The sequence below is a fragment of the Emydura macquarii genome, unplaced genomic scaffold (genome assembly GCF_026122565.2).
Source record: "Emydura macquarii macquarii isolate MOO-44397 ecotype Brisbane River unplaced genomic scaffold, CSIRO-AGI_Emac_v2 contig_1253, whole genome shotgun sequence".
Lineage (NCBI taxonomy): Eukaryota > Metazoa > Chordata > Testudines > Chelidae > Emydura > Emydura macquarii.
In genome coordinates this window covers 39,646,040-39,665,106 of record NW_027131390.1, presented here as the reverse complement: position 1 = coordinate 39,665,106, position 19,067 = coordinate 39,646,040, and the positions used below count along the sequence as shown (strand labels likewise).

The 19,067-nt window shown below is 45.7% G+C and overlaps 1 long non-coding RNA gene across 1 annotated transcript in view; it reads right to left on the bottom strand.

The window, feature by feature from the left end:
• Window positions 1–14,270, bottom strand: part of LOC137154044 (uncharacterized) — a 75,866-nt gene extending 61,596 nt beyond the window's left edge. Inside the window, exon 1 of the long non-coding RNA XR_010920039.1 lies at window positions 14,135–14,270. This is a non-coding gene — a long non-coding RNA (uncharacterized lncRNA). The remainder of the gene's footprint in view (window positions 1–14,134) is intronic.
• Between the last annotated feature and the right edge of the window lie 4,797 nt (window positions 14,271–19,067).

The following is a 19,067-nucleotide window of genomic DNA, read 5'->3' as shown; positions in this document are numbered from 1 at the left end:
TGTGCTGAACATTACTATCCTGTTGGATGGCATGTGCTATCGTTGTAGGTGAAGTTATGAATTATCATTATATGTGTTACTGAAATACATTATACGGTTGGAGGATGCCCACAGCCAACCTTTCAATTGCAACAAAAGACCAGCCACACAGGTGTTGATGGCCCACTAACAGAAATCCACTCTCCCAACGGCCATCCCAGAGACTTCTCAGAGAAGGCACATAGGCAAGGGAGACTGCCTGTCCAACGGGGGCTGCCTGACCCCCACGTCACAGCAAGAATCTTTCCAACAAGCTGGAAAAAAGTATAAAAGAGGGGAAATGACATCATCACTTGGTCTCTCTCCCCGCCCCCACAACTCAACACCTGGAAGAACATCTGGAGGACAAAGATTTTGAACTGGGGTAGGGTGGTCCCAGACTATGTAATGAGGAACGGTAGCCTGCTGGTACCGTCTGTCAGGGAGAGACGTTTGATTTAAATCCTGCTTAGTTTGTAGAACATAGACTGCAAATTTATTTTTATTTCTTAGGCTAATTATAATCACTTAAAATCTATCTTAATAAATTTATTTTATATTCTACCTAAAACAGTGTGTTTTGGTCAAAATGCTTGGGAAATCTCAGCAGGGTTTACAAAGGCTAGCATGTGTCCACTCCACACAGGGAGCTGCAGACTGGGTAATAAATTTAACTTGGCTAGGCTTCTGACCAGTGCAAGACTGTACAGTTCCGGGGTGTAAGACTGGGGAGAACTGGCGGAGTCTCTCTGCTGTTGGTTGATGAGTGACTGGGAGAACATTCATGTAACTCAGCTGGATGGCTGTATAAGTGCAGTTCCTGCCAGAGGTTTGCAGCTTGCCCTCAGCATCAAAGTGTGAGAGACAGCCCTGCTTACTGGGACAGAGGACTCAACACTCCCACAGTCCATTTTGCACCCCGGCGATCCCATCACAGATGATTAGCAGCATAAAACCCTACGATTAGCCAGCTAGCTGTCTGGGGGTATATAATGAGTAGCAATGGTCAAACCACAATGTGTTTGGAGTTAGGGTCCAAACTGGATAAGTATCCAAAGGGAGAGATGTTTATATTCAGCCTCTTGGGGCTGCAGAAGTGGAGTGGAATCTCACCAAAATAGACGAGCCAGGTTAAAACAAGCAGGAGTGACAGCTGGAGGTCCAGAATGGTCTGTGGTAAGGAAAGTATTCCAGGGACTTTATCCATTTGTTGGGTTGACTGCAGGCTCCCTCCCCACACTGGAGAAGAAGAGGACTAGAATTGTTGCAGGCTGTGCAAATTGCAGACGGCCATTGCAAAGACTCAAGGAGAGGCACTTAGACTATGATTTTGTTCCCAGACTTCAAAGAGCTGGTGTGCCCTACAGAGGGTTTTGACACCATCCAGGGAGAAGGGTAAATTCTGGCAAAAAACCCTAGCAGAGGATAGGCAGGTGAATAACTGACCTTGTGGTAGTAACAAGTGCTAAAAGTTGGGGGAACCCCCTGGAAGTGTTAACTTTAAGGAGTTGTTATTGACAACAGTCACAATTGTTTAATGGATTATAAGCAAACGGTTCTATACATACAGTGAACTTATTTTCCTCTACAAAGTATGGAAAATATCCTTTCATTCTCTCAGAGATTTATCTCTATACAATAGATCTAGCAAGAGATATCAAGAGTCTGAAAACACCAAACTCTGGTTTGTGCCCTAGTAGAGAGGTAAACTGATGTACAGGAAAGGGAAAAGAAATATATCCATTCGCATACTGCTTTTCCAAGCCTGGTGCACTCAGGTAGCATGGGAGATGAGGGCACCCACTACCATGGTGTGTGACACTACAAGAAGACAGAATGGATGTAGTGACACTGTGGGTGGGTGCACACAGAGCTGAGTTCAGATTCTATCTGGGGTTACACAATTAAATGCTTCCCTTCTAGTTACTTTTTTTGTTCACATGGTAAATTCATAGCAGGACGGCCTGACAGTCTATTGTCCAGAGAGATCTAGTACTGGAACAGCAGGGGCACTGCAGGTCCCTGGCGAAGTGCATGTGCGGGAGCTCAGGGAGAAGTGGGCTGCAGGTCACTGGGAATGGGGACAGGTCACAGGTCACTGCAGAGCTGGGGATGGGGACACAAGAACTAAAAGAGCAGGAAGCCCTGCAGCTCTGAAAACCCATCCTGCCGCAAATGGCTCCTCTTGGCAGTCACAGCTCGGAGGCACTGCCTTAAGACATGCCAAGAGCACTAGGGAAGGGACGTGTGATAGACTGAACCTCTGGGGTCGAGGGGAGAAGGGAAAAAAACAACTGACTCCAAGTAAGCAGTGCTCTCAGAGGCTGCTGAGATTTGGAGGGGTCTGAGCCTATCTGCATGGGAGGGAGGGACTGACGGATGGGTGGGAGGACAGATAGCACTCTAGCAGTGCCAAAGAGAAGTGCCAGAAAGGGTCAGGAGAAGAGAAAAGGTACTGCGTTTGGGGAGAGTTGGGCACACAGGTGGGCTTGCCTCCTAAGGAGACTGAGGACTTGCCGTAGACTCTACAGCGTAGCGGTCAGAGGCCGGTGTAGATGATGATAAAGTAAATTCTCATCCACCCATCTATGTCTATTACCGCATATTCTCTGGTTCCATTGTTTTTCTTCCCCTGCCCCCTTTTTCTATGGTGGTCAGGTTATCTTTGCTCACCAGGCCACAGCTTGGTGACAGGATGAATCACCCATTTAATGCAGGAAAACTGGATAAAATAACTATTGAAAACAAATGACCGAAGGAGAAGGCAAATAAGAAAAAGGGGCATCTGGCTTAGAGGCTAGCATGCTACTCCGGAATGCTGGAAATCTGAGTTCGGGTCCTGGCTTTACAAGTGGCCTGCTGGGTGATCTTGGCCAAATCATGTTATCTCCCTCTGGCTCAGTTTCCCCATCCGTAGAAAGAAGGCTAATGATCCTTAGTGAAGTACATAGAGTCCTGCTGATGGAAGGTACTAGGTGGAATTCTGTTGCTGAGAGTTGAAGTGCTTCGGCCATTCCAGAGGTGACTAATGTTCCTTACAAATAGGGCTGCCAACCCTCCATGATAATCCTGGAGCTCCAGGAATTAAAGGTTAATCCTTAATTAAAGATTACGTCATGTGATGAAACCTGCAGGAGTACGTCCAACCCAAACTGGCAACCCTACTTACAAATAGACTTCCGATCCCCCGAGGAGAGATTAGATGCAAAACCTCCAGCAAATTCCCAGCCATCCACACACTTGGTATCTCTTTCCCTGGTCTAGTTAATTTAATCTGGGATTTTTCAAGGGTCCTAAGAGAATTAGGAACCCAGGGTGGGAGTCACAAAGGCAGGGTTTCACACTAAATATGTTTGTGAATCCCTCACTAGTTCCTGTTGAAACTCAATGGGAATTCTGGGCATCTAACTTTCTGGATCGGTTCAAAATTCCTGCATTAACTCTAAGTGCTAGTGGCAACCTTGAGCTGCCAGATCTTACTGGAAAAGGTAAATGTTGTGCTCTTGCATTTGGGAGTTACCACTACACTCCGGGTTTCAGTTACTGCAGTAAAATTATCCTCAGCCTTATTCAGCATAATGCTGTGTGGATGTACCTGCGGGGAGTTTGCTTCTTTGGCCTTGTCTACATTAGAAAGTTTTGTCGACAAAAGCTTTGCCAGCATACAGCTACCACTGTAATTAAAGCACTGTTGCGTGTCTTCACTGCCTCCTTCTGTCAGTGGATTGCAGTCACACTAGCAGCTCTTTAGTTGATGCTGGGTGCTTTGGGAAGGGTTTGCAATGCCTCGCGGGACAGGCACAGCTTCACATGATGAAGGTTTCTGAATCCCGTTCATGGGCATTTTACTAGTTCGACAGTTGCTTTTAAACTACCCTGTCAGCCAAGCAGACACTGCTGAACACAGACACAAAAAGCCCAAGAAGCGGAGGGAGGAGGGAGAATGTATGTGTGTGTGTGTGTGTGTGTGTGTGTGTGAGTGAGAGAGAGAGATGGAAAGAGAGAGAGAGTGCATGGTACATCAGGAGTTACACCCCTCCCCTGTAGTTTAGGGCAGGCAGGCAGGACTGTGTTTGCTGGGCTGTGGAGTGGGTGAGTTTACTTGAAAATTTCCTGGAGCTTTGAAAGGGGAGGGGCGGAGGCAGAGGGCTGTAGGGCAGCCGAGCTCAAACTGCTTACCAGAGTAGCACTCACAATGGCACGCCAGGATCATTGGGAGGCTCTTTTCAGCAATATAACCTAAGGGTAGTGTCTACGCACCTGCTTTTTCACAAAAACTTTGCCGAAAAAGGCTCTACACCTCTTGTCTAGGTGGTGTTGTTTTGTCGACAAAAGAGTCATTGCAGTGTGTACACCAGAATTGTTTTGTCAACAAAAGGTGACTTTTGTCAACAAAACTCTCTAGTATAGACCAGGCCTTCAAGCCTCAGTTCAGCAGTCCATCCCAGTTCAGCCAAACACATAAGCACATGTTTAGCTTTTAACACGTGCTTATGCCCATGTTCCTTGCAAACTTAAGTGGTTGACTGAATAGGGATGAAACAGACACATAGAATCATAGAAGATTAGGGTTGGAAGAGACCTCAGGAGGCCATCTAGTCCAACCCCCTGCTCAAAGCATGACCAACCCCAACTAAATCATTCCAGCCAGGGCTTTGTCAAGCTGGGCTTTAAAAAACTGTAAGGATGGAGATTCCACCACCTCCCTAGGTAACCCATTCCAGTGCTTCAGTACCCTCCTAGGGAAAAAGATTTTCCTAATATCCACCCTAGACCTCCCACAATGCAACTTGAGACCATTGCTCCTCATTCTGTCCTCTGCCACCACTGCAAACAGTCTAGCTCCATCCTCCTCGGAACCCCCCATCAGGTAGTTGAAGGCTGCTATCAAATCCCTCCTCACTCTTATCTTCTGCAGACTAAATCCCAGTTCCCTCAGCCTCTCCTCATAAGTCATTTGCTCATTTTTGTTGCCCTCTACTGGACTCTCTCCAATTTGTCCACATCCTTCCTGTAATGGGGGGTCCAACACTAGACACAATACTCCAGATGTGGCCTCACCAATGCCGAATAGAGGGGAATCGAACTGCTGGCAATGCTCCTGCTAATGCAGCCCAATATGCTATTAGCCAGGCACACTGTTGATTCATACCCAGCTTCTTGTCCACTATAACCCCCAGGTCCTTTTCTGCAGAACTGTTGCTTAGCAAGTCAGTCCCCAGTCTGTAGCTGTGCATGGGATTCTTCCATCCTAAGTGCAGGACTCTGCATTTGTCCTCATTGAACCTGATCAGATTTCTTTTGGACCAATCCTCCAATTTGTCTAAGTCACTTTGTAACCTATCTCTGCCCTCCTGCATATCTACCACTCCCCCCAGTTTAGAATCATCTGCAAACTTGCTGAAAGTGCAAATTGCAATCCACCCCATCCTCCAGATCATTAATGAAGATGAAGAAAACGGGTCCCAGCACCGACCCCTGGGGCATTCCGTTTGTTACCGGCTGTCACCGAGACATCGAGCCGTTAATCACTACTTGATGAGCCCGATGATCTAGCCAGCTTTCTGTCCACCTTATAGTGCATTCGTCCAACCCATACTTCTGTAACTTCCTGATAAGAATACCATGGGAGACCGTATCAAAACTTTGCTAAAGTCAAGGTATATCATGTCCACCACTTTTCCTACATCCACAGAGCCAGTCATCTCATCATAGAAGGCAATCAGGTTGGTCAGGCATGACTTGCCCTTGGTGAATCCTTGCTAACTGTTCCTGATCACCTTCCTCTCTTCCAATTGCTTCAAAATGGATTCCTCAAGGACCTGCTTCAGGATTTTTCCAGGAACTGAGGTGAGGCTGACTGGTTTGTAGTCCCCAGGATCCTTCTTTTTACCATTTTTAAAGATGCGCATTATTGTTTGCCTTTTTCCAATCATCCAGGATGCCCCCCGATTGCCATGAGTTTTCAAAGATAATGGCCAATGACTCCGCAATCACATCAGCCAATTCCCTCAGCACCCTCGGATGCATTGCATCCAGCCCCATGGATTTGGGTATGTCCAGCTTTCTAAATAGTCCTGAACCTGTTCTTTCAGCACTGAGGGCTGCTCACCTCCGCCCCATACTGTGATGCCCAGTGCAGTAGTCTGGGAGCTGACCTTGGCTATGAAGACATAGCAAAAAAAGCATCAAGTATTTCAGCTTTTCCCACCTCATCTGTAACTATGTTGCCTCCCCTATTTAGTAAGGGTCCCACACTTTCCCTGACCTTCTTGTTACTAACATACCTCTAGAAACCCTTCTTGGTACTATTCATGGCCTTTGCTACCTGCAACTTTAGTTGTGCTTTGGCCTTCCTGATTTCACTCCTGCATGCTCAAGTAGTATTTTTAGACTCTCCCCATGTCATCTGTCCAAGCTTCTTGTAAGCTTCCTTTTTGTGTTTAAGCTCACCGAAAATTTCCCTGTTAAACCATGCTTAAATGTTTAAATGAGCTCTGGAATTGGGGCCTTATTGCTGTCTCTAGCCCAGTGATCATTTTAAAACTAAAGCACACTAAAGGAGATCTCTAAGAAAAGAACAATAAAAATGTGTGTGTGTGAGAGACAGCGAGAGAGAGAAAACAAGAACTGGAGAAGAAAGACAAAACGTGAGTCAGATGGAAAGGCTCATTTTGTCTATTGAAAAGATTCTGTTTAATAAAAAATTTAAAGCGTTTTAGTCTCTGAGAGCAGCCCATTCCCCTTTAAAATGAATCCCATTGTCCCATTTTTCATCTTGCTTTAGCTCCTCACTGCTAATCAATCAACCATTTGTTCTCTTTCCCCTATATCATGGTCTCCACCAGAGACTGCCTCTCACAGGCTCCCTTTGAAGTAGGTTGCATTTGATGCCAGAGGGCAGGGAGTGAGCTGAAGAGTTATTTCTAAATAAATAAACAAACAAACAAACAAAAACTAAACTCAACTTTTTACTACAAGGAATAATGTTTTGTGCTGGATCATTAAGACAAAGAGAACAACAAGCCAAACTTTTGCCCAAGTACACAGCACTGTGTCCGATAATGCAATTCACAGTCTAGAACTTAAGTCGTTTAGCAGCTTTTGTGCTAGTATCAATCCATTTCCTAATGGACAAACGTCTGACTCACAAAAAGACCCTAGGATTAGAATTTTCAATGGGAACTAAGGGAGGTAACAGATTTTTAAACCAGAAGGGGCCATTAGGTCATGTAGTCTGAATGCCTTTATATCTCAGGCATACAATTTCACACAGCTCCCTCTGCACTGAGCCCAATATCCTGAGTTGACAGATCTTCCAGAAAGGAGTCCAGTCTTGATTTGAAGACATCAAGAGATGGAGAATCCACCACTTTTCTTGGTAGTTTGTTCCAGCGTTTAGGCTTCTGACACCCATTGAAATGAATAGCCTTCTTTCAAATCCCAGCCTACAGCAAGCGTAAGACATGGAATGCGCCATGGAGACTGAATGTGCCATGTTTCTACAGGTTCAGGCTCATTGGTGGAGTGGTGTGAAAGGAGCTTGCCCACGCTATAGATGCTCTCTCTGGACAGAGGCCTTCAATCTCCACTGGTCACAATCACACACATTTCATCACAGCTAAAAAGTCATTAAAGAACTAAAACTTCACCCATGTTTGGAGCAACTGCATCAGAACTGCAACACAGGACAGAATAACAGGCGCATTTGTCTCCTTTCCATCAGCAGAGCTCACGTTGTTGCCATCTCATATATATTATTTGTGCTAGTTGGTGTTTTTCTTAATGGCACAGCTCGTGCAGGCTTGGGATTATGGGAGAATCTCAGCTTTTATTAGGAAAAAAAAAGTTTCTAGATCTATTAGTTGTTGAGAAATGTGACCCCAGGGAACTTTAAAGACCCAGAAACCTGAAGATCAAGAAAAATAACCTCAAATGTAGTATTATTTTTTTAAAACTCCTTTTTTTTTTTTTCTAAGACAATTTCATGATTTTGGGGGACAGCATTTATGATTTTTGAACACTTGGAGTTGGCATTACTGAAGCTGTTAGCAATAGAAAAACTCACAGCAATGGAAAATCTCAAGTTATGAGCTCACCTGAAAATACCTACCTAGGTATTTATATGGCCTTCCCTCACCCTCATATCTGAGTGCCTCACTAAAAATGAATTTAGCCTTGCAACACTTCTGAGAAGCAGGGAAGCAGTACCCCCAATTTACAGACAGGTTATTGAGGGAGGCAGCCCTGAGTTATTATTATCGTTATTTCTGTTATGGTAGTGTTTACTCACACTGAAATCAGTGGAAGGATTCCCATTTCAAAGGAAATTGGCTCAAGATGTCTGTGCCTGCAATGAAATTACTTGTGTGAGTAAGGATTTCTTGTGGAAGCAAGGGTTGCTGGATTGGACCCTACCTATGTTAGTACCATGGCTTTGTCACATTTATTTCAGTTTTTCTATAGCACAAGGGAGGATGCAATATCATGGAAGCCATTTCTGAGAGGTCTATCATCCTACTAGATCTCCAGTAGAACTGGCTGAAATTTTTTTGTAAAAAAAAAAAATGCTTTTTGACCAACATGAAACTTGACGAAAAATTTTCATATTGGTCAAAATATTCCAGTATTTCTTAGGAAATTTTTTTTTTAATGTTGATTTTTGGTAAAACAAAACAAAAAACCAAACTGTCTGTATTTGGTAATAATTTTTGGGTTTTGAAAACCCAACTTTTAATCAAAACATGAACATCTTTACCGAAAAAGCTTTTTGAAAACCAAAAGTGTTCTGAGTTTTGTTTTTACATTAAAAAAAATCACAAATTTAATCTTGTGAGAAATGTCAAATTTTGTTTGTAATTTCAAAATTTCCACAATTTTTTCTTTGGGGGTGGAGGTGGGGAGGGGCATTTTTCAACCAGCTCTAATCTCCAGTCATTCTGCCAGGAGCAACCTTAGTTGTTAGTTTCAAACTTATGTCCTAGAAAAAAATAAAGTCTTTCTCCTTAACTACTATTCTTCTTCCAGTATACCCACTCAGGGCATCTCACACTATGGAGAATACATGTTTTCTGAGCTCTCCCACAGATCCATGGGCAACGATAAAAAGCCATGTCACTCTTACTCTTGTCTGCCAGCCATACACTAGTTTAGACACTTGAGGCAGGTTAACCGATTAGCAGAGCCTCCATTCTGCAGTTTGAATCAGTCGTGTGTGTCTCTTGCATGTTCCAGCAGTCAAGATATGAACTGGATCCATTGGCAGTAGTTATGGTAAATAAACTGAAAAGAGTGCACCTCTGGCTGCACCAGTCTGGTCTATGATGAGCTCATTTTAGCTGGAAAGTTGTTTTTATCTGGTTTTCCGTACAACCTCACACAGGCACGTGAGTGGGAGGTACCAATATTAATATGACTTGGGGGGATGGGCAATATAAAGGAGATGTTTCATATAGAACAATTCTCATTGTTGAATGTTTCTCATGCTATACAATGTGTACTACAAGGAATCTCCCTCCGAGTGGACTATTATGTCTGACTACTTATTTATTATTAGCTTGTAATACTACTACTCAGCATACCTGTAATATGGGGGTTTGCTCTCCCATAGCTTTACAAAGGTGAGTCTGAGTATATGTCCCGAGTGTACACATAAGGATGACTGAATCCTACTCTAGTGCTCTATTAATTGTGTAGTGAGGCGGCGTGGTCTCCCCTCCAAGCCCGACACTGGGGACTGACACACGCCACCTGGTGGGCAGGCCCAGGTATGCACCACTTCCAAACCAGAAGTGCAGGAGCGGGACAGGAAGTAGAAAAGCCAGGCCCTGAGCCTGTAACTCAGTCAGGGGGAAGCCACTGTAGGAGGAGGTTTCTCCCTCAGGGCTGGATCCTGAGCCCAACCCTGTTAAAGGGCCACCCGAGCTACCTACCGGCAGAAGCCTAGAGGGCCTGCCCAAGCTACCAGGCCTCAAAAACTGAGAAGGGCTACCTGCGGCCCGTGACTAGGGAGAGCGGCCGGCTGCCCATGGTTTGGAGGAGCTGCCTGCCGCCTGCAACTTGTCAATGCAGCCTGCCCCAAATGACTTGGAGGAGTGGCTGGATGCTGCTGACCCTGAGGGCCTGCTTGGGCTGCCCCTCACCATCTACCCCGAGGAGCTGGACTGCAACAGGGGCTACAGGTACCTGGGTATCGAGAATGGCCCAGGGATAGCTGGCCTCGATCCAGCTCTGCCCATGCCCGGCCACTAGTCAGTGCATTTTGGTGGGAGCCCTACTGACCCAGTGGCAGGACACCGCACCACTGCTAGGGCCCTGGGCTGGGATGCAGTGGAGTCGGGTGGGCCTGTGTCCCCCTTCCCCCCCTGGCCACCCCAACCCTGGAATGACTGCCCCTTGAGCTGCTAAACCTCGATAGGCTGTAGCTGGTTGCTCTGTTTATTTTTCCTGCCCTGCCCTGGGCGTATAAACTGTTTGTCTTGCTGGCCCTGCCCTGGGCCGGGGCATTTAAATTGTGTTGTTTTGCCTGCTACGCCCTGTTGGAAGGGCCAGGGCTAAAGGCTTGTTGCCTGCCCCACTGACACCCCAGGCCAACCTCACACTATTACAGGCCTCTTTGATCTCAATGGGAATTCGCATAGGAAGTAAAAAGCTAAGACGTGATGCTGTATAAAAGAAAGGTGACCATATTTATACTAATGTAGTATCACTGTTGCACACTTGTGATGAATCTTGTACAAAGAGTGTCATGTAAAGTATCACTGGAAAAGTTATAGTCTGCTAAGTATGATTATCCTGTTTATATGCATATATCATCATTATATACAAAGCTATGACACTTTGCTATGTTTGTATTACAAACCTATTGTGTTTCTGGGAACACCCCCAAGACAGATTTACATCACGGCTAACCAGCCTTCTTGATGGCCAATTAAGGACAATCAGCTCTTTCAGGGACTCTTGAGGCAGCAAGTAGACAATGAATGCCTCATGACTCGGCAAGCCACATGTAACCCAGGACTCCATGTTTCTGCCAGTAACTTTCCATGAACCTGGACAAAGTAGTATAAATTGCAGACTGCTGTGATATCATTCTCTGTCTACATTACTGCTTCACATCTCTGAACTATGATTTCTTAAAAAGGGAAGCTTTTAACAAATGATTCATGACCCCCAATCTTTTTGGGAGAACCAGAGAGACTTATTGCAAGCTAGCAGATTTAAATTCCCTGCTATTATCCTGATCTACAAACTCTGAAATAAGCTGTAATGTGTAACATAGAACATTAGTGATGAAAGGGACCACGGGAGGTCATCTAGTCCCACCCTCTGCTCAAAGCAGGACCAACCCCAACTAAATCATCCCAGCCAGGGCTTTGTCAAGCCAGTCCTTAAAAACCCCAAAGGATGGAGATTCCACCACCTCCTTAGGTAACCCCTTCCAGTGCTTCACAATCCTCCTAGTGAAAAAGCTTTTCCTAATATCCAACCTGGACCTCCCGCACTGCAACTTGAGACCATTGCTTCTTGTTCTCTTACCTGCCACCACTGAGACAACCTAGCTCCATCCTCCATGGAACCCACCTTCAGGTAGTTGAAGGCTGCTATCAAATCCCCATCATTCTTCTCTTCTGCTGACTAATAAGGCCAGTTTCCTCAGCCTCTTCTCATAAGTCATGTGCCCCGGCCCCTAATAATTTTTGTTGCCCTCTGCTGAACTCTCTCCAATTTGTCCATATCCTTTCTGTAGTGGGGGACCCAAAACTGGACACACTACTCCAGATGTGGCCTCACCAGGGCTGAATAGAGGGGAATAATTTCCCTCGATCTGCTGGCAATGTTCCTGCTAATGCAGTCCAATATGCCTTTAGCCTTCTTGGCAACAAGGGTACACTGCTGACTCATATTCAGCTTCTTGTCCACTGTAAGCCCCAGGTCCTTTTCTGCAGAACTGCTGCCTAGCCATTTGGTCCCCAGTCTGTAGCAGTGCATGGGATTCTTCCATCCTAAGTGCAGGACTCTGCACTTTTCCTTGCTGAACCTCATCAGATTTCTTTTGGCCCAATCCTCCAATTTGTCTAGGCCAGTCTGTATCCTATCTCTACTCTCCAGCATATCTACCACTTCCCCCAGCTTAGTGTCATCTGCAAACTTGCTGAGAGTGCAAATTGCAATCCACCCCATCCTCCAGATCATTAAGGAAGATGTTGAACAAAACAGGCCCCAGCACCGACTCTTGGAGCACTCCACTCGTTACTGGCTGCCAACTAGACATCAAACCATTGATCACAACCCGTTGAGCCTGATGATCTAGCCAGCTTTCTATCCACCTTATAGCCTATTCATCCAAACCATACTTCTTTAACTTGCTGGCAAGAATACTGTGGGAGACCATATCAAAAGCTTGTGCATGTCCAGCTTTTCTGAATAGTCCTGAACCTGTTCTTTCACCAGTGAGGGCTGCTCACCTCCTCCCTATTCCGTGCAGTAGTCTGGGAGCTGACCTTGTCTCTGAAGACAGAGACAAAAAAAGCTTTGAGTACTTCAGTTTTTTCCACATCATCTGTCACTAGGTTACCTCCCCCATTCAGTAAGTGGCCCACACTTTCCCGTTTTCTTGTTGCTAACATACCTGTAGAATCCCTCCTTGTTACCCTTTATGTCCCTAGCTGCAACTCCAATTGCGCGGTGGCCTTCCTGACTTCACTCCGCATCTTTGAGCAGTATTTTTCTGATCCTTTGCGATTGGAAGAACATAATGCAGGACTTGACAAATTTGCTTTATCTAGAAGCCAGCCCTAAAATTAAGGAGTCAGACGAATTTTTCATCTTTCAGGGTTTTATGTTCTAATGACTACGAAAAAAATTTCACGTTCCACCACTGAATGGTATAAATAAATAATATTTTACATATAAACAAGCATAGCCAAGAACTTCATGCACATTTGTCATACAAAATAAGATATTCTGATGTGAAATGACAAATGAGTTTTGCACTTCCACTATTTCTCATTTGGCATCTTGTGGCCATGCGCATGCTTTGTAAATTTGGAACTGAAGTCCACAGCCTTTGCAGGATCAAATTCCTTCACTGATGGGCCATTCATGTTAATTGCTGCCCGTTTCATTTTTACAGTCTCCACCAATAAAAATTATTATCGCAAAACACCGACTAATAGTTTAAACAAGTTATGGACGAGACACACGTGTATACACCTGTACACACCACAAGACTACAAAGCATCGTTCGGCTTGCGTCTGCAACCCCCTTACTTTTCTGGATTACTTGGGAGCAGGCAACACCCATCGGTGTGCAAGGGCACCTACGGTTGCTGACAACAAAGGAGATCCTGAGTATCCCAGTGGTGATGTAGGATAGGTGGGAATCTTCTATCCACCCCTCTGCTGCAGTCCCTTTATTCCTAAAGGAATTTAAAATTGGCGGTGCCTCCACCCAGCTGGCCCCTGCACATGCTAAATAGCGGGCCTTGGGAGCTTCCAGGACTAAACCTAGTCTAATAATCTATGACATTGGACTAACTCAACAATTGCAATTATACAAACTAAACATCCAATATACTTAAAGTAGAGTTAACATACTTTTACTTAACAAATTAAGGAAATAGGGCATAAGACTGAAATTAAACACCACTACTACTTTAAATCCACAGGGGCAGTTGAGTAAATCAATTAATAAATATAGTATACAGTATTAATGAAACTTATCTAACTAGCATTTACACTGCCACTATTTACTCCACCTCCAGAGTGTACACTCTCCTAGAGTTTAGAGCCCTAACCCCTTGCTTGCATGAGCGCGCTTGAAGATCTGAAGAAGGAGACACACTGAACCAACAGCATGCTATCAGTTCAGCCCAGGTATGAAGCTGGAGATTTGGAGTTGGCCCAACCAAACGTCTGCAGTCCTGGCCCTGCTTGAAGGGACTCTCTCTCTGCCTCTTCTCAGGCCCAGTCAAAGTCTCTCTGCTGTGCCCCTTCCATTACAAGCCCTGCCCAAAATAACAGAGGGAGGGGACACTCACACCACCTTCACTGCAGGCCCACCTCAGTCAGCTTCAGGCTCAGTCCCTGCCCTGGCCCAAGCAATGCCACCAACCTCCAAAGCTCCCTGCTCGATCAAAACTCCAGCAGACTCTCAGCAGCAGCTTTAGGATCCTGGCCCCAGGCAGCAGCAGCAGCTTTGGGACCCAGGCAGCAGCCAGCAGCACTCAGCCAGCAGCTTCCAGTCTCGGCTGCACTCTACCCCAGCACCAAAATGGAGTCCCCCACATGCTTTTTTCTCACTCTCTGGAAGGGGAAGAGTCTCTCACCTTTTTTCCCCAAGGCATCATGGGAGTTGTAGTCTCCCAGGATCTTCCTAACTGTAAAACTCCCAATTAAGTTCCAAAGCCCCAGAAGCATAGAGTGCCTACACGTCTCTTATGCGTTTAACACGGATGAGCACACAAGCCAATCACTGTGCTCCTTGCTTAGCGCCACATGCCAACAAAATGTCCACCAACCATTCACTGCGATACACACGATCGCAAATGATAGCTAAACAAAGAATTGCACTGCCAGAGATGAGCAGTAACTGGAATGCGTTATCACTAAATTGTTGCTTGATAACGTCTACCTGAAACTCTCAGTTCATATTTGTTTTGTGTCAGGGAGGAGAAAGCGTGGGTGAACTTAGCAAGCGGGCAGTTTATTATCCTATTTCTAATTTCATCTTCCATTTCCCCATTTTCCTGGATTCTGTAACTCAAATACTCGAAACTTTGCATTTTCATAATTGTCTGCCCATCTAGTTTCAAGGATAATTTTCTAGTGTTCATTCAAAGGCTGGTGGGCCAGCTGTGGCAGCCCCTTCTTCCCCCCCACACTCCTCTTCCCACAATGTGGGCCCAGCGGAGGGGTGCCCTGGCTGGAGCACAGCAGCTGCTCCCCCTGGGACCCAGTCCTTCACTGGGAGAAATACTAGGTGCCAGAATTAAATTCCTAGGTGCCATGGCAACTTGGCACCCGAGGTTTGTCGAGCCCTGACGTAATGTGTGCTGAACTTTGGTTTTAATAACCTTTCTTCACTAAGTACAGAAGATTGTGTCAAAATAGGTTATTTTGTAGACAGTATGAGCTAAGCCCACCTGGACCTAGCTCAGCACATGAACCAAACTGATAGGACATTCCAGCACAGAGGTGGCTGACCTCATCCAGCAACACGTTTCTGAAAAGACTCGTCAACTGGCTCTTGGTGGAGAGGGCAGTTCAAGGTTTAAGGGCCTGGGATGGACAGGGAAGTAAGGAGAGGCCAGTCCACAAGGGCAAGGCCTTCTTTCTGCCAGGAAATGTGATTCTACAAGCTTAGCCTAATTGCACTGGGGTGTTGGCAGCATGTCAGTGCTGTAGAAAATCTAGAGAGGTTAGGACCATGTTAATTTGTACACACCAGGAGATGGCAGGAATTGGGCAGGGGGAGGGAGAGAAGGTGTGTGAGGGAGGAAGAGGGAGGAGTCTGAAACATGAAAACGCTGGGTTTGTGGCGGGGGGAGGGGAGGGGTTTACAGTTCCAAAGCAGGAATACAAATGATCCCAACGAAGCCCAAGCTGTCCTGAAACCCTGTAGCCAATTAGTGCACATCAATATTTAATCAGATCTATGCTATTGTGCAGCCCAGGCTGTGCTACCCGAGGCCCTGCCACGCTAACTCTCTTCTCCCATCACAGACACACTGTTATGACACATAATGATATTGTCAATGAATAATTTAAAGCAGTTTTTCTCCTCTCTCTTTCCCTCTCCCTCTCATTAACAGAAAATGTGGAACAAGGTCTGGGAGAAGGAGAGAAAAGTAACTTCTCTTCTGTCATTCAAGGTCTTGGATACCCTCCCACCTCCTTTGGTCAGTTGTAATGGGGCAATTGATGCTCATGGGCCAGGCTGGCTGATGCATTCCCTTTGGAGGAGCTGATGGGGGAGGAGGGAAGGGCAATTAAGATGAGCAAGGTTATCTATTTTTAAAAGCAATAGGGGTGTCCATGCTGTGGAATGGGCCTTCTGAAGTGCTGGAGATGGTGAATCGCACCGCCAGCACCAGGGCGCGTACAAGGGAGAGGCTCAGAAATATCCCCCCATTTAAAAATGAGACCCAAAATAGCAGGTTCTTCAGAAGGATGGCTCTGGCATTTGGAGCTGATGAAAACCAGGGTGTATTCGCAGTTTTGGCAAAGACTGAATTATTCCTTGTGACTAAATTATCCATCAGCTGTATTCCATCTTCTAAACTGTTTGCATGGCGACCCTGATCCCTGCAACCATGTTCATTATTCATACATTGTTGAATCCCAGCCCATGGGGCACTCATCAGCAGTTCATTCTGGCCACTTGCTTTTATGATGTGAGGCACAAGACTGGTCGTCACATGGTGGTGTTGGTTTGGCTGGCCTGGCAATGCTAGTGTTCCGACAGAGAGCTGCCAGTCCCCAAATTTCAGTACAAACAAAGTTCCTGGCACAAATGTCCATGAAGAGTGACTAATAAGGGCCACGAAGATGACTGAAGGGAACAGTTGTTCGGAAATGGAAGGATCGTCAATGAACGCTGTTCTTACAGTGTCCGCACAGCGCTAACTCTCCATCCTTCCTGAGTCTGGGTGTATCTTACTTAATCAATTCTCTGCCATAGCAGGTGAACCTCGTTCCCTTCTGTTCTCTGCCTGTGGCAAACAGTAGCTTAGTCTCCTGAGCGGTGTAATACTTTGGCATAGTTCTGGGTGTCGGGGTTGATGTGCAGGTGCCAGTGGCCTGAGAGATACAGGAGATCAGACTGGATCATCTGGTTATCTCGTCTCCTCTTCAGTGCTATGGCCCAGATCCACAAAGGGATCCATCGAAATCCATGGAAATTAGGATCCTAAATCCCTTTGTGGATCTTGGCCTGTGAGTCCTTGTCCTCTGGCTTTCCCATCTCCTTCCTCCCAAGTCTCCCCAAGAGTATCTGCTGGCCAGATTGCCTCCTCTTTCAGCCAGCCCTTCGACATGGGGGGTCTCTCCTACAGTGGGGAACTCCTGCAGAAAATTCTCCCTGCTGCTTCCACCATTGCAACTAGTTTAATTGACCAGGTGGTAAAAATACCTGAAACCATCAGATCCCTGCCTATGACCAGGCTCCCAATAGTGCAAGTGCCAGGGCAGCTCTCCTGCTAGAGTCTAGATCTGAATGTCCAGTTGACTTGGCCACGATCATGCAGAAAGTCAGCCGCAGAAGAGTATGAACAGACCCCAGCTCTCCTGGCTCCTGGGAAATGGTCTCTTCCCGCAGTGCTCCTCCCGCCAGAGTAATGGCAATCTGAGCCATACGTAGCCTCCTACAGTTTCCACACTGCTTCTGACAGAGGCTATTTGAGTTTTGTTTAATCATTCAGGCCCCAATTCAGCAAAGCACTTAAGCATGTGATTAAATCCCATTGACTTCAATGTTGAAAGTTAAGCACAAGCTTAAGTGCATCACTGAAACAGGGCTTCAGTTTAAACCCCATGTAGCTTATATGCTACCTTTTATTTTGTTTTCATCACACAAATGAGGATTTTGCATCAGACTCTGAGGAAATAGGACACAACTTTGATTACAACTTTGTATTTTTGGTGCATTGGACTCCTTGTAAAGGTCACAGGGCTGTGAGCTCCACAGATGACCTCATCCCCAGAATGCCACGCAGCTTGGTCCATGTTAGATGGGTGGGTGATAACGGTGCCAGAGTTGTTGTTAAGAACCAGCATTTACTGGCTTGCAATACTGGACTTGTAGCTCGTAGTTACGGGTTTCCTAGCACTGCAGTAGCTGAGTACCTCCTAACCTTCAATGTGTTTCTCCTCTCCTCAGCCCAGTGAGGCAGGGCAGCGCTGTTATTCCCATTGCACAGAGGCAGGACGGAGGCACAGAGAAGCTAAGTAACTTGCCCAAGGTCACAGAGATCAAGGAACTGAACCTAGATCTCCCAAGTTAGCACCTTCACCATCCTTCCTCTCTGCCGCCAGACCAGTGTTTCATTCTGCAAACAATGTAATTGCTGTGGCAGATGTAACAAATGTGTGTCAAGTGCTGATTCGCTTTTTGTCGGTTCCCACTGCAAGTATAGTTCAGTCCACCTCTACAAGAAGTTTTGATTAACACTTCCCAAAAGTGGATCCACCGTTACTTTATTGGAAGAGTTCCTTCAGCCAGACTGACTGATGCTCATCAGCTCATGCAGCATTCAGTGACACTTGATTTATTGTCTGCAGAGAATAGGTCCAAGATAGGAATCTCCCAGATATGTCAGGTGGGGCATTTTTAATTTACATTTGTCCTATTCAGTTCTCAGTAAAACCTATTGAGAATCCAAAGTGAATTTCCCCACTAGACCAGCTGAACAGCTAGGCCTGATTCTGAACTCAATTTAAAGTGTTTTTACACAGTGTAACTCCATAGACTTCAATGGATTTGCTCCTTATTTGCCTAAGTTTAAATCTCAGTGTTATTTAGATGCTTATGTTTAAATTGCCTGATTCTGTGCTTTTAGGATAACACAGCACATGTAATAATAAGAATACAGAGGACATATGTGGTGCCTTTCATTCAAAGCACTTTACAATGTTGCATCCAGGTCATTATTCCCTTTTTACAGCTGGGGAAACTGAGGCACAGAAAGGGGAAGTGACTTGCCTGAGGCCATGCCCTGAATCAGTGGCATAAGCAAGCAGAATGACAATCACCCCCTTGATCACTTTGCTACTATGTTGTAACCTGCTGCCTTTCCCTTTATGAGCTCTCTGGAGAAGGGACCGGCTCATCCTATGCATTTGTACAATGCCTAGCACAATGGGGAGACAATCCTGGATGGCCCTTTTGGGCTTGACCACAGTTCAAATTATAAAAAGCTATAGGTGAATCTGGGACTAGAACACAGGAGCCTGAGTCTGGGTGCCCTGCCTCTTGTATAGTCATAAACAGTGTAAATTGGGTGGGAAGTGCTATCAAACTGGAATGGCAGCAATTTATATGCTCTAAA